General features: G+C 31.1%; 1 long non-coding RNA gene across 1 annotated transcript; it reads left to right on the top strand.

Moving 5' to 3' along the window:
• Positions 1 to 1,361: 1,361 nt before the first annotated feature.
• Positions 1,362 to 13,291, top strand: LOC128999254 (uncharacterized). Its single transcript, XR_008491263.1, has 3 exons — positions 1,362 to 1,438; positions 2,180 to 2,226; positions 13,159 to 13,291. It is a non-coding gene; the product is annotated as an uncharacterized LOC128999254 (long non-coding RNA).
• The last annotated feature ends 861 nt before the right edge of the window (positions 13,292 to 14,152 follow it).

Here is a 14,152-nt window from a genome sequence, read left to right as displayed (position 1 = left end):
TCCTGTGGGTTAAGGTGTAATTTGAGGACCGGTTTATTTTCCTCATTTCGTTGCAAGGCATGACCTTATTTCGTTCTAAAAGTACTGCGAAGATTTCCAATTAACGTTTGCGAGCTAGCTAGTAAGTAATTCTGCAAAATGTAATATTTGTGCCATAGCTTAGTGAATATAGTGTTTGTGTAAACAGTACGTTATGATGTACGATTTTTCTTAAACATAAAATCGTTTTGGTATCTTTCATTGTAAATTTACGCTTTTGTTAAAATATATAGGGTCTTGAGAAACTAAAAAAGTCTAGGGTGAAGTATTGAACGTCATTGGGAGAAAATCAATACTTCAACAGAGTATTATAAAATTCATAGTTATTGTTTTATTTCAACATGATATTTAAAATAATAAAAGATTGTTATCAAGAAAATTCTCAAAACAACCCTTAACAGCATACAACACTATTTATAGTATTTATAGTATTTCAATTAGTTACACAAGCATTTAGTCAAAGGGTCTTTTAAACTCATCGAAAATTATGACTGTTATTTACTGTAGTTTTAAAATAACTTCTGAATAATACCGGCACTTCACAATTGCTCATAATATGTTCCGAAATCGTTTGATTTAAACATGTACTATGTCATCACAAAACCATTTATAAGTTAAATTACTTTATAAACTTTTACTAAAATCCACTCATCATAGTATGGGTTGATGAGCGTGGTTGTTCAATACCGTAGTTCAAGTTTTAATCAACTAATTTCAGATCATATTAATATCTGCCTGTTTAAGTGGCATCTTTAACACATAGAACGTACATACTTATCTTTCCTCCAAATGGCGTTCGTCAAAACAAAATGAGTTCACAAAACATGCCTCATTTTTTGAGATTGTTTTTTTACGTGTTACGTCATCCTTTCAATAGTGCGTAGCCACTTGTGTCAATATCAAAACCAATATCAATTGTTAGTTTACATGAAACAATGATCAGCTCTTGCTATATAAGACGACGTATAAACCAAAACTGTTACATCACTTTGTAAGGTAAGTTATCATCTTTTAACCAATAAAATAAAACTTTAACTAAATAGTACGATCAAGTTTTATAATAGCTTGTTGTGCTTATGCGAGTTTATTATTAATAACTGGTCCGATTTGTATTATTTTGCCCAACAAAAGATTTGCCTATTTTAAACAATTGTATACCTTTTAAATACATAGATTTTATTTTTTATCACAATAATATACTCGTCAGTATATTACCAGTTTGAATTGTTAATGCCAACAAACACGTGTAAAACTACGTTTGTTTTAAAGCCTTTATTTAAAACAGGTATTATTAGATTGCACATTGATAGATACAACTTGGTTTGTTTCAGAAAGAACATCACAATGTCTCTTGTCAAGATTGTTGTTGCTGCTATCGCTGCTGTCTGTGTCTTCTCAGGTAACTGTTGTTTAATATTGTCAATTTATCATTTGCAAATCCATATAAAATGAGCGTATCAGCTTACGTAAAAGAAATCTAAATTTAGCTGTGTGCTTAAGGAATGTAGTATAAATATGCCTTACAGCTATTTTTGTCTTAGTTAAATGAATAATAGGTTAAGGCTTACATAACACTAGTTGTTATTTTCATTTGTCAAGTTTACCATGTATTATATAAGCTTTGGTTTTCAACAAAAGATAATTATTTATTTACTAATAAAACCAAAACTAGAGTATTGACAACACCGGTTAACATTTGGTCGAAATGAAATGAAAAATAAAAACAAATCAAAATAGTATATTTATACAGGTAAAGTTAGTTGTATTCATTGGTTAGTGCCACATGGCCCTCCCTTGCACGTAACCTGTGGATAAAAATCCAAACATATACTGTACAATATATCCTACAATCTATTTTCAATGTTTAATGAAAAAAAAAAACAATCAATTTGGGGAATACAATTTGTCTATGAGTCATTTATGTAAAAGGCTAGGAATTATCTTAATTTCACCTCTTCTCAATCAATTATATGGTTTTATTGAAATGCCATTAGATTCTTTATTTGAGTTTGTTGCAAATAATTATTTTATATCTGTGAAAATCAGACTTGGTTCAGAGTAATTCATTGTTAGTGAAGATATTCCTCGTTTTAGGTTTCTTAATAAGCCATCAAAACAATATATTTTTTAATTTTTACAGGGATGGCTCAAGCTGGTCATGTAGCGGGACCTGGATGCCATGGATTGGTGAGTAACTATGTTTGAGTGTGCCGTAATATTTTATTAGCTACATATTTATACCATTGTAAAAATATTTACTTCAATATTTTAAGACATTGTAACAAATAACTTGTTTATTATTTATGAAAAGAATTGTAAGTTTAAATAAAGCAAAAGCGTCTTTATTATTCTTTTTAACAGCAGGTTCTAGTATATTTTATTTCAAAGGGATAATAAATGCATTAATTTTAAATAAAAAAAGGTTTAAAACGTAGTTTTAATTCATAAATTCATCTTTATACAATTTTAAAACTTGCAATGAAGAGTTTTTCCGATGTTCAAACTTTCGCCTTTTTAAATTGCGTGTATAACTATCCCCACAAAGACTGAATCAACATTTATTTTTTTAAAGATTTTTAAGATTTTTTTAAACTGCTTCCTTGTCAGAACTGAGTACTTAAGAACCTGCGCCAGCCTAAGCTTCGACGCTGCATGTCTTGCAGGCAGTAGTTCTAACGGTATTTCCTTCCAAAATGTATGCAAGGTATACGAGAGTATACAGCTAATAAAATGGCTGTAATATTTGTAAAATATATTACACATAATATGCACATGTCTTGAAGCTCAAAAAGACGATATATTTCAGTGTCCTGGAGCTGAAGAAAACGATCAGTAGAATACCAACAAGACATCGAGTGATTCACGTGAAGATGTAGAGCCGATTAGGAACATAAAATCTATGTTATACTTTAGACAATACATGCTATAACTAAATATGAATTTTTTATTTTTCATCTCCTTTTATCTGTAGGTTATAAATGATATATGGTAAAATAAAGGGCAAATGTCTTAAAATTTTACTGCAGATGAAGTCTTGATGGTAAACAATGTCGTCAAGATATATCATTCTATATCATTATCAGTCTAGACAATTTTGATGAGTCTTGAAGGATTATGTTTGACTCCAAACATATTTAAGCTTAAAATATGTGGTTTGAAAAATGTCATGGTAAAAAAATGCACGAATTGCTTAATAGACTGACTTAGTTGGATCAATAACAACTACTCAATAACAAAGACTCGCACAGCAATGGGTCGCAGTGGATAACGTATAAACTGACGACTACTTTATTGATGAGTCTGAAATCAAACTAAAAAGTTATTCTACTAGTTTTTAACTTTAAGACGGTGCTTTTAATGATTTTTGATGCTTTTAACTATATAGACGGCGCTTATCAAGAATATCTACTTAATCCTATAAACTCCAAAATTAAGCTTCTAAAAAGCCACCTAAAACATAATTAAAGTTTGCTACCCTTATAGGCCCTACTAATCTCTAAGATGGGTGTTTTGCATGTTTGCAATATGGTTTGGTCTCGAAATACTCGTACGTGCAAATTTAATACAAACTTAAAATAAGTTCATTACAAATTGTAAAGGTATGGATTATAATTTCATTACTATTTGATTGAATTGTAAACCTAAAAGATTTAACCGTCACTTTAAAAATAAAAAGGGAATGAAAGACAACACAAATTTGACGTCACTACATATTCATGGGCTAAGTAATAGATAGTAATTAGAAGTAATTAGAAGTAATTAAAAATAATTAGATATTAAGTAAATTGGATAGAATAATTGTTTAACCCTCTAAACGAATACAAATATTGTAACCGTGATTACGTATCACTTTAACGGTCATGTCACAAAACACTACCAGCATTTAGTCATGAAAAATAATGTTATATGGTTCTTAATAATGTGTATATACATATTATATGTATATAAACCCCATATACAGGGTGAGTTTTAATTGTCCCCCCCCCAACTTTTTTCTACATTTTTTTCAAATATCAATCCCAGACCACTTCCAAACATTGTTGGGTAGTAAGTACTTCATTTTGACAAGGTGGTCATTTCCGGCCGCCATCTTGGATCCGCCATATTGGATGCAAAATATTTTTTTCAAATGTAAAATTGGGGTTGTGACCCATTATTTTGAACTAGATATTTACCCTGATTACAATGCCGCAAACCGTTTAAAAAAATCTTGATCCAGTCTAAAGTTATGAGGCCTTTTTAAAACTTTATTTTGAGCCCATTTTAACATTGTGCATTTACAAACTAAGACCATAATCTCAAAATAGTGCTAGATAAAGATAAGTATACACTACCAGTCATTGCCAATCTATTTCCACTTGGTTATGAATTATGTATTTTTTTCGGCCGCCATCTGTGATCCGCCATTTTGAAATGTGATAAATTATTTTAAATATGAAGGGTGTGTTGTATTCCATCATTTTGAACTACATTTTTATGCTAAACTCAATGCCGCAATCCATTTTTTGTTATCCAGTTTTATTTATGAAATATTGCAATATTTTTGTTAAAAATCTTAATATTTCAAAATAAAAATATGAAAATAAAAAATGGATCATGGAATTGGGTTTAGCTTAAAAAAGTAATCCGAAATGATGGGTCACAACACCCCTTTTATATTTAAAATAATTTTTCACATTTCAAAATGGCGGATCACTGATAGCGGCTGAAAAAAATACATCATTTATAACCAAGTGGAAGTATGTTGGCAATGACTGGTAAAGTATACTTATCTTTATCTAGCACTATTTTGAGATTATGGTCTTAGTTTGTAAATGCACAATGTTAAAATGAGCTAAAAATAAAGTTTTAAAAAGTCCTCATAACTTTAGTATGAATCAAGATTTTTAAAAACGGTTTGTGGCATTGTAATCAAGGTAAAAATCTAGTTCGAAATAATGGGTCACAACCTCACCTTTACATTTGAAAAAAATATTTTGCATCCAATATGGCGGATCCAAGATGGCGGCCGGAAATGACCACCTTGTCAAAATGAAGTACTTACTACCCAACAATGTTTGAAAGCGGTCTGGGATTGATATTTGAAAAAAATGTAGAAAAAAGTTGGGGGGTGGACAATTAAAACTCACCCTGTATGTATATTCATGCATATAAACACCAAAAACCCCAGTGAAAGAAATATTAAAGCGATTACAATGTTAGCTATCTAAGCTATTACAATGCGACTACTTTTTCATCGGAGCTCTGTTACGTATGCGAGGTTTTATGACGAGAGCACTTAGTAAAGTGGTGTTGTTTATGAATGTATGACGTCACACATCTACATTGTGCAAATGTAACACATCACATCATCAACTCTAATCACAGCTGAGTTGAGGCCAACTTGACTCTATATTAATGTGAGATAAATAAACGTACTAAATATATAAATAAATAACAAATTTACTAACGTTTACTAAATAAATTAATTTACTAAAGTTTAAAATAGTAGCTAACCTAAAAATTATACAACAAATAAATACCAAAGATCAGGAACAAACATAGATTTTTAATATTTAAATAAACATTCTAAACAGAAAATAGTGTTTATTTTTATATTATTATAGCATACATAGACTAGGTTACACTATATAGGAGTTTTAAGCCTAATCTAAAAATGACAATCTAAAAAGCCAGATGTGACAATGTTGCCAACATATCTGACTGACTTTTCTCATAGGCTTACTGCTTTTTTTTACATTACTGGTTTATATTGTTAAAAAAATATTTTTAGGCAATTGCAAAAGAATAAAAACCTGCTTCTTTCAGAATACATTCTAGTTAAATTAAATATTAGTTAAATACCATTCCCATTACCATTTTGAGATGGGGACGAAATTATGGTAGATGGTAAAACGGATTGTGATGCCTTGTGTAGCTTTATCATTGACTAAAGCCAGCTGTTTCAACAGTCAGAACCATTTATTGAAAGCACAATGATCAAGGACAGCTGATCAAGACCAATATCCATTTAAGCTAGTTGTACTTGGAGACACAAAATATCCATTTAAAGGGACCATTACACCTTCCAGCTACCAGAGGATTACCTGTCTTACCAGAGGATAGTTGCTGATCCAGACGCTGATGTTGAAGTTTAGTACATCAGACGTAGACGATCTCGCAGAGTTACTGCCTCTGCTGTGCTGATACCATCTGTTGTTGGTCATTACTGATTCAAGACTGCTACTTCAGCTAAACCATTAATCCCATGTATGACGTACGTATAGATTAGGCCTACGTTTGAAATATTACGATCTGGATAAAAGTCGTATCAACAGGAAGTTGCTACTTGTGACTTACGATTTAAAGGGAATCGATAAATTGTTAGAAATTTATGGAATAAAGTAAACTATTGCAGATTTGTCATATAATAAGATGTGTCTAACTAAAATTGACGATACAATTTATATAGGTTTAAAATTTTACGTTATGCCACCTGGTTCTGTTAACAAAAATACAATACTTGTTTAAACTAAATCCAGGTGTAAAACCGATTTACATTCAAGTCAGACACGTTGACAAAGAATCCAGCTTTTTTGTATTGAGACAGCATTGCATTTATATTAAAAAATTATCAGTGGTTTTCAAACCTTTTTTTATTTTGAAGTAACTTGATTATTTATAGGGACTTCAAGTAAAAATTTGACACACAACGGATGATTGTAAAATTAAATATTTTTCTTTTTTATATTTTTGGAAATTCGTGAATAAAAGGATTAAAACTGTTCTATCTTTGATCTGTTTTGGAGATTCCTATTCAATTTAAATTCACTCATAAATAGAGACCTGTGAACCAGATGATATTTACAAATTTGATTGAACTTTTGTAATCGTGAATTGTGCGTTAACAACAAAACCAGAAATCCCACAACGCTTTTGTTTTCTGTTCAATAATAGATACTGCAACTTGAGAAATTGGCGGTAAGAAGTGGATCACTAACCATTAAATATTTCATGAAACCTTTTTCCAAATTACATTAATGTATTTTAATAATATAATATGAATAAAAAGGTATGGTAAAAAGAACTTGGTAGTTGTCAAATCAATGGTGACGTCCAAAGCATTGCCTAGCCACCGTTACTAAAACAGGGAAGGCCAATGCAGATTGAGAAGTTAAATTGGCAAACTAAAATACCAACAATTGTCGATGTTCAAATTGTGTTGATTTTGTAGCTTTATTGTAATATATTCACTATTACAATAAAATAGCGATGGGAATATTGTATGTACATAAAAAAACATTTATAAGGTAATTCAAATGTTTTAGGTGTTATGTACTTTTTATAAAGCTTATCACAACACTTTTGATTTATGCTTTGCTCAAATCGTTGCTCAACGCCTTGTAATTTTAATATAATACGCAGGTTATTGTAAACATTTACATATTTGTAACCCATCGTTAAATTGTATTCTCTAGACACCAACATAAGTGTATTTTACAGTGTCTCTGTTCGTAAGAGTATACACAAGAGATGCACAATATTTGTGTTTCATCACAATGTCTCACTACTTCAGGCGCTGTGTTGTGATATTGTGAATTTAATTTTAGTAACTACAGCGCTCTATTTTATCAAAAACTGCCAACATTATGTCATGACCTTATGGCATGATACCAATAAACTTATATGTACTTTTGGGATTGGTTTAATATGCTTTAGCAAAAAAAGAACAGCAATCCACAAACAACTTTTAAGTTTTTTTACGTTGATATGAGATGGTAGTAGTGTTCTATATTATGGAATATGATAAAATTACAGAATAACTACTTTGGAATAAAAACAAACTTGAATGGTGTTACTGGAACGATGGCTACTAGGAGGTCACGAATTGTGGATATTTATAGGTATGATCTGTGGATGTGATGGTCCCTAGTGTGGATCAATGTCCAAACTATCGAGTACTACGACTATACGCAGTACTATCCTGATAATTAGACCTATTTGTTAATACCAAGGCAAAAATGTGGTTTGGATTCCAATATAAACTCTAGGTCCCTTAGTTCCCGTTAGTTATATGGGATATTAATGAACAGCTGTGTCTAAGGAATATGTCGGCCTTAGTCACTAACAAGATTACAAGTTCGCGCCACTAATCGTACACTTATCTCCATTCATACTTGGTTTAAAATACTTTTTTTGTATGGTCGCCATTTCATTGAAAAGTATTAAAGTGTCTCAAATGAAACATTAGTTTACGAAATTTGTCCAAATTTAAAACATTTCTTTGTTTTAATAAAGAAAACTAACAAAAAATACATGAGGAAAATAGTTTTGAAGTTTTGTATTAATTGACAAGTGCGACTCATCATTGTTCCTAAAAACTGTTGGAAAATAAAGTAAGACACAGAAATATTTGCAGCACCGTCACGTGTGAGTCTTCAGATTGTGCTGGCTCCGCTGAAACTGTTACAAGATTGTGTGTAATGGTTGGTGTTTGTTACAATGCTGGCTCCGCTGGAACTTTTACAAGATTGTGTGTAATGGTTGGTGTTTGCTACAATGCTGGCTCCACTGAAACTGTTAAAAGATTGTGTGTAATGGTTGGTGTTTGTTACAATGCTGGCTCCACTGAAACTGTTACAAGATTGTGTGTAATGGTTGGTGTTTGTTACAATGGTGGCTCCGCTGAAATGTTACAAGATTGTGTGTAAAGGTTGGTGTTTGTTACAATGTTGGCTCCACTGAAACTGTTACAAGATTGTGTGTAATGGTTGGTGTTTGTTACAATGCTGGCTCCACTAAAACTGTTACAAGATTGTGTGTAATGGTTGGTGTTTGATACAATGCTGGCTCCACTGAAACTGTTACAAAATTGTGTGTAATGGTTGGTGTTTGTTACAATGCTGGCTTCGCTTAAACTGTTACAAGATTGTGTGTAATGGTTGGTGTTTGTTACAAATCCAACATGAGACATATATTTTAGAACGGATCACTGTCATATTTTACGGGGTTGAGTTTGATTTTCGTTAGAATTGAGTACATTGTAAGAATAAATTATATTAACATATGTCAGAATTATTCAGAAGTAAAATCATCCATATTATTAAAGTGATATATTAAAATTTGTGATAATTGTTCATTAATCTAATGAAAACATAGTCATATAACACATCGAAAGCCAATTTCCAAAGGGCAACACCATGCATGCTTTCAAAGTTTATAAACACGTTTGCTTGAATTAAAGTAATGAAACAACTGTTTGATGAAATTTTTCATTTTCATGTTATTTCATTTCATTTTGTGTCATAAGAGCCAAAGCCCCCCAACTGTAACCCGGTACCTACAATAAAACATACCCGGGCCCCATGGTGTAGGCCGGAGCATACGCACCAACCTTAGACACACCATGGGTGGATGACTTGAGGTCATCAGGCTCACCGGCTGCGGAAGCAACTCTTCGGAAAGAGGGTTGGCCCTCAAACCTAACCAGGGGTACCGGTTACTTGGTCTTACAAGAACGATGGAAGTAATGGAGCTGTCTGTTTATTTACATGAAAGGGTTTTTTAAAGTGCCTAATGTTCCTAACCACTCCTAATGCCTCCTGATAAATTGGCCAATTAGACAAACTGAACTAAACGTAATATTAACTCTAGTATAATTTATTGTGTCAAAATGAATTAAAACTAACTATAAAAATGGTTGTTGGATGGTAAAATGGTAACGAAAGAACGTCGAATTTTTGGCCAGACGCCGTGGAGTTTCTGTTGCCAAATGATCTATATTACTGGCAGGAAGGGTCCAATCATTAGGCCTTAGGAGACAGATTTAATACATATATTAATAATCTATTACTAATAATACTGCAACTTATTTGTTGGAGTAGTATTTATTAGTAAACAATCTTATTAATTAATAATTTCTCTTCAAAAGTTAAACATCTTATTAGACTTGTCTACCACGACCATAACATTTTAACTCCAAAAATATATTCCAAAATATTATAGAAATTCCTAGGAACCGACTTCATAAAAAGGGATTCTTTATTTCAATTGAATAAAAATAAGTTATTTTATTCATTTATATTCTCTCCCTTCAAACACAAGCAATGTTAACGTCATACCTGAATTATTTTTGATCAATATAAACCAGTAATGTTAAAATAGATTGCTTTATTAACAGCAAGCCTATAAGAAAAGTCAATCAGATATGTTAGCAAAATTGTCACGTCTGGCTTTTTAGGTCGTGCTGATACTTAAGAAAATGTTATAAGATTGAAAACATAGTGTTAAATGATTGGTATTCATTACGAAGACTATAAATTCATTTCAATTTAATGTGAACTTTAAAAAATTCTCACTTAACTTTTTGGTTGCGTTTTAATTTCTTTCTTAATGTTTCGTGTACTAGTAAATATTGCAGCTAATTTTTGAAAATATAGTTTGGGTTCAGAAAGGGTTATGTAGGTTTAATCAGTAAAATAAATATGTGTTCTTTACTACCGGTATGAATGCAATTAAATACTTAATTTTGTTTGAGTTAAGTATCTGAATCACTGATCAATACGTGTACTGGTGAAATTACCTGCTGTCAAGTGATCCTTGTGACCTTGAAAGGCGACCGGTTTCGATCCTCACGGGATCATCTTCAGGCGGACATCGTCATTGTCTTTCCGTTCTTGTGAACAAGTCTTTTTTAAAAAAACATTGAGATTAACATAGTTTTACAACACTTAACAACTTCCGTGTCGCCCGCCGCTCAACCGATCGGTACCAAGTTATTGGCCATTTTCGTGTTTTTTATGTTCAGTGTTTTAAGTGTTGTAAAACTATGTTAATCATAAGAACGAGAAGACAATGACGATGTCCGTCTGATTATGATCCCGTGAGGATATAAACCGGTCGCCTTTCAAGGTTACAAGGATCACTTTACAGCATGTAATTTCACCAGTACACGAAGTTAAATAAGTAAAAAAACATAAATGTACTGCCCTTACTCATCGTTAGGTAACACAATTAAGGCTACGAATTATGTATAATTTACTTTTTCTATTCCTCTATGGTTTGAATGTTTTTATGTAATTAATTGTGTACTCAGAGTCCTAACCAATTTAAAAACACCATTTATTTTTAACTAATTTCAGAACATATTAATATCTGCCTGTTTAAGTGCCATTTTTAACACATACAACGTACAAACTTATATTTCCTCCAAATTGCGTTCGTCAAAACGAAATGTGTTCCAAAAACATACCTCATTGTTTGAGATCGTTTCTTTACGTCTACGTCATCCTTTAAATAGTGCGTAGCCACTTGTGTCAATATCAAACCAATATGAATTGTTAGTTTACATGAAACAATGATCAGCTCTTGCTATGTAAGACGAGGGTTAAACCACAACTGTTACATCACTTCGTAAGGTAAGTTATCATCTGTTAACCAATAAAATAAAAATTTAATTAAATAGTACGCTCAACTTTTATAATAGCTTGTTGTGCTTATGCGAGTTCATTATTAATAACTGGTCCGATTTGTATTATTTTGTCCATCAAAAGATTTGCCTATTTTAAAACAATTGTAAACCTTTTAAATACATAAATATTTTATTTATCACAATAATATACTCGTCAGTATAAAACCAGTTTGCATTGTTAATGCCAACCAAACACATGTAAATCTACGTTTGTTTTAAGCCTTTATTCAAAACAGGTATTATTAGATTGTTTGTTTCAGAAAGAACATCACAATGTCTCTCGTCAAGATTGTTGTTGCTGCTATCGCTGCTATCTGTGTCTTCTCAGGTAACTGTTGTTAACTGTTGTTGGCAAACGATAACTGTCAATTTATCGTTTGCCAATCCATATAAAATTAGCGTATCAGCTTACGTGAAAAAAGCTAAATTTAGTTGTGTGTGTAAGAATAATGTGGTAAAACAGCAATATTTTGTTTTAGTTAATTAAATAATAAGTTAATGCTTACAACACGCTGGTTTTTATTTAATTTGTCAAAGTGACCATGTATTCTAACAGCTATGGTTTTCAACAAATCATAATTATTTCTTTAAAATGAAACAAAAACTAGAGTATTGAAAACACTAGTTTACATTTGGTCGAATACAATTTGTTTTAAGTTATTTATGTAAAAGGCTAGGAATTATCTTAATACAACCTCTTCTCAATCAATTATATGGTTTTTTGAAAAGCCGTTAGATTCTTTATTTGAGTTTTTTTTTTTAAAGAGTTGTTTTATATCTGTGAAAATCAGACTGAGTAATGCATTTATAACGCGATATCGAGTAAAAAACTTAAATTGTCGCCAAAACTGTTAATGGTTTTCAAAAGATAAAGGGGAGATATAACTTTTTTATCGGCTGTGTAAAATATAATAATAAGAAGATATATAATAATGAGAAGAGATTCCTTTTTTATATGATTCTAAATAAGTGTTTGCTCCTAAAACAATGTTTTTTATTTTTATTTTCAGGAATGGCTCAAGCAGGCCATGGAGGGATTCAATATAGATGTGAAGGAATGGTGAGTAACTATGTTTGAGTGTGCCATAATATTTTAGTAGCTAGATAAACATTGTAAACATATTCACTTAATTTTTTTAGACGTTATAAGAAATAAATTGTTTATTATTTATGAAAAGAGTTGTAAGTTAAAATATAAAAAGCGTGTTTATTATTCTATAAAACAGCAGATTCTAGTATATTTTGTTTCAAAGGGATAATAAATGCATTACTTTTAAATAAAAAAAAGGTTTAAAAAGTAGTTTTAATTCATAAATTCATCTTTATACAATTTTAAAACTTGCAATGAAGAGTTTTTCCGATGTTCAAACTTTCGCCTTTTAAATTGCGTGTATAACTTTCTACACAAAGACTGAATAGACATTTATTTCTTTAAACATTTTTACGATTTTTTAAAACTGCTTCCTTGTCAGAACTGAGTACTAAAGATCACGAGCCAGCTAAGCTTCGACGCTGCATGTCTTGCAGTTAGTAGTTCTAACGGTATTTCCTTCCAAAATGTATGCAAGGTATACAAGAATATACAGCTAATGAAATGGCTGTAATATTTGTAAAATATATTACACATAATATGCACATGTCTTGAAGCTCAAAAAGACGATATATTTCAGTGTCCTGGAGCTGAAGAAGACGATGAGTAGAATGCCAACAAGTCATCGAGTGATTCACGTGAAGATGTAGACACCGATTAGAACAAAAATCAATGTTATACTTGAAACAATACATGCTATAACTGAATATGAATCCTTACTTTTTCATCTGATTTTATCTGTGGGTTATAAATGATATATGAGTAAATAAATGGATTTAAATGCAGAGGAAGTCTTGATAGTAAAACAATGTGATCAAGACATATAATTCTATATCATTATCAATATAGATAATATTGACGAATCTTGACTCAAACATATCCAAAGCCTAAAATATGTGGATTGAAAAATGTCATGTTAAAAAAGTGCATAAATTGGACTTAGTTGGACCAATAATATACAAAGCCAACAATAGGTCGCTGGTGATAACGTATAAACTGACGACTACTTTATTGACGAGTTTGAAATCAAACTACAAAGTTATTCTACTATCTTATAACTTTAAGATTCATATAGACGGTGCTGATCAAGAATATATACTTAACCTTTTAAACTCTATTTCCCAAAATTATGCTTCTGAAAAGCCACCCAAAACATAATTCAAGTTTGCAACCCTTATACTAATAACTAAGACGTGTGTTTTGTATGTATGAAATCTGGTTTGGTCACAAAATACTCGTACGTGCAAATTTGATACAAACTTAAAAAATAAGCTCATTACAAACTTCAAGGTATGGAATATAATTGTATTACATGTTTTGATTACACTGTAAACCTAAAAGATGTAATCGTCACCTGAATCTTCTGCTCCGTCTTTTATATGTGTAAGAAATATAGGGGTTTGCCCAATGACACATTGTGTAAGCGGGATACAAATAAAATAGGAATGAAAGACAACACAAATTGGAAGTCACTACATATTTATGGGCTAAGTAATGGCTTTAAACTAAAATTAGATACCAAGTAAATTGGATAGAGTTATTTTTTCAACTCTTTTTTAATACGGATACAAATA

Source organism: Macrosteles quadrilineatus, unplaced genomic scaffold (assembly GCF_028750875.1).
Source record: "Macrosteles quadrilineatus isolate MER2022 unplaced genomic scaffold, UCM_ALF_1.0 Scaffold_8__2_contigs__length_117827958, whole genome shotgun sequence".
Classification (NCBI taxonomy): domain Eukaryota; kingdom Metazoa; phylum Arthropoda; class Insecta; order Hemiptera; family Cicadellidae; genus Macrosteles; species Macrosteles quadrilineatus.
This window is presented reverse-complemented; position numbering and strand designations above follow the sequence as displayed.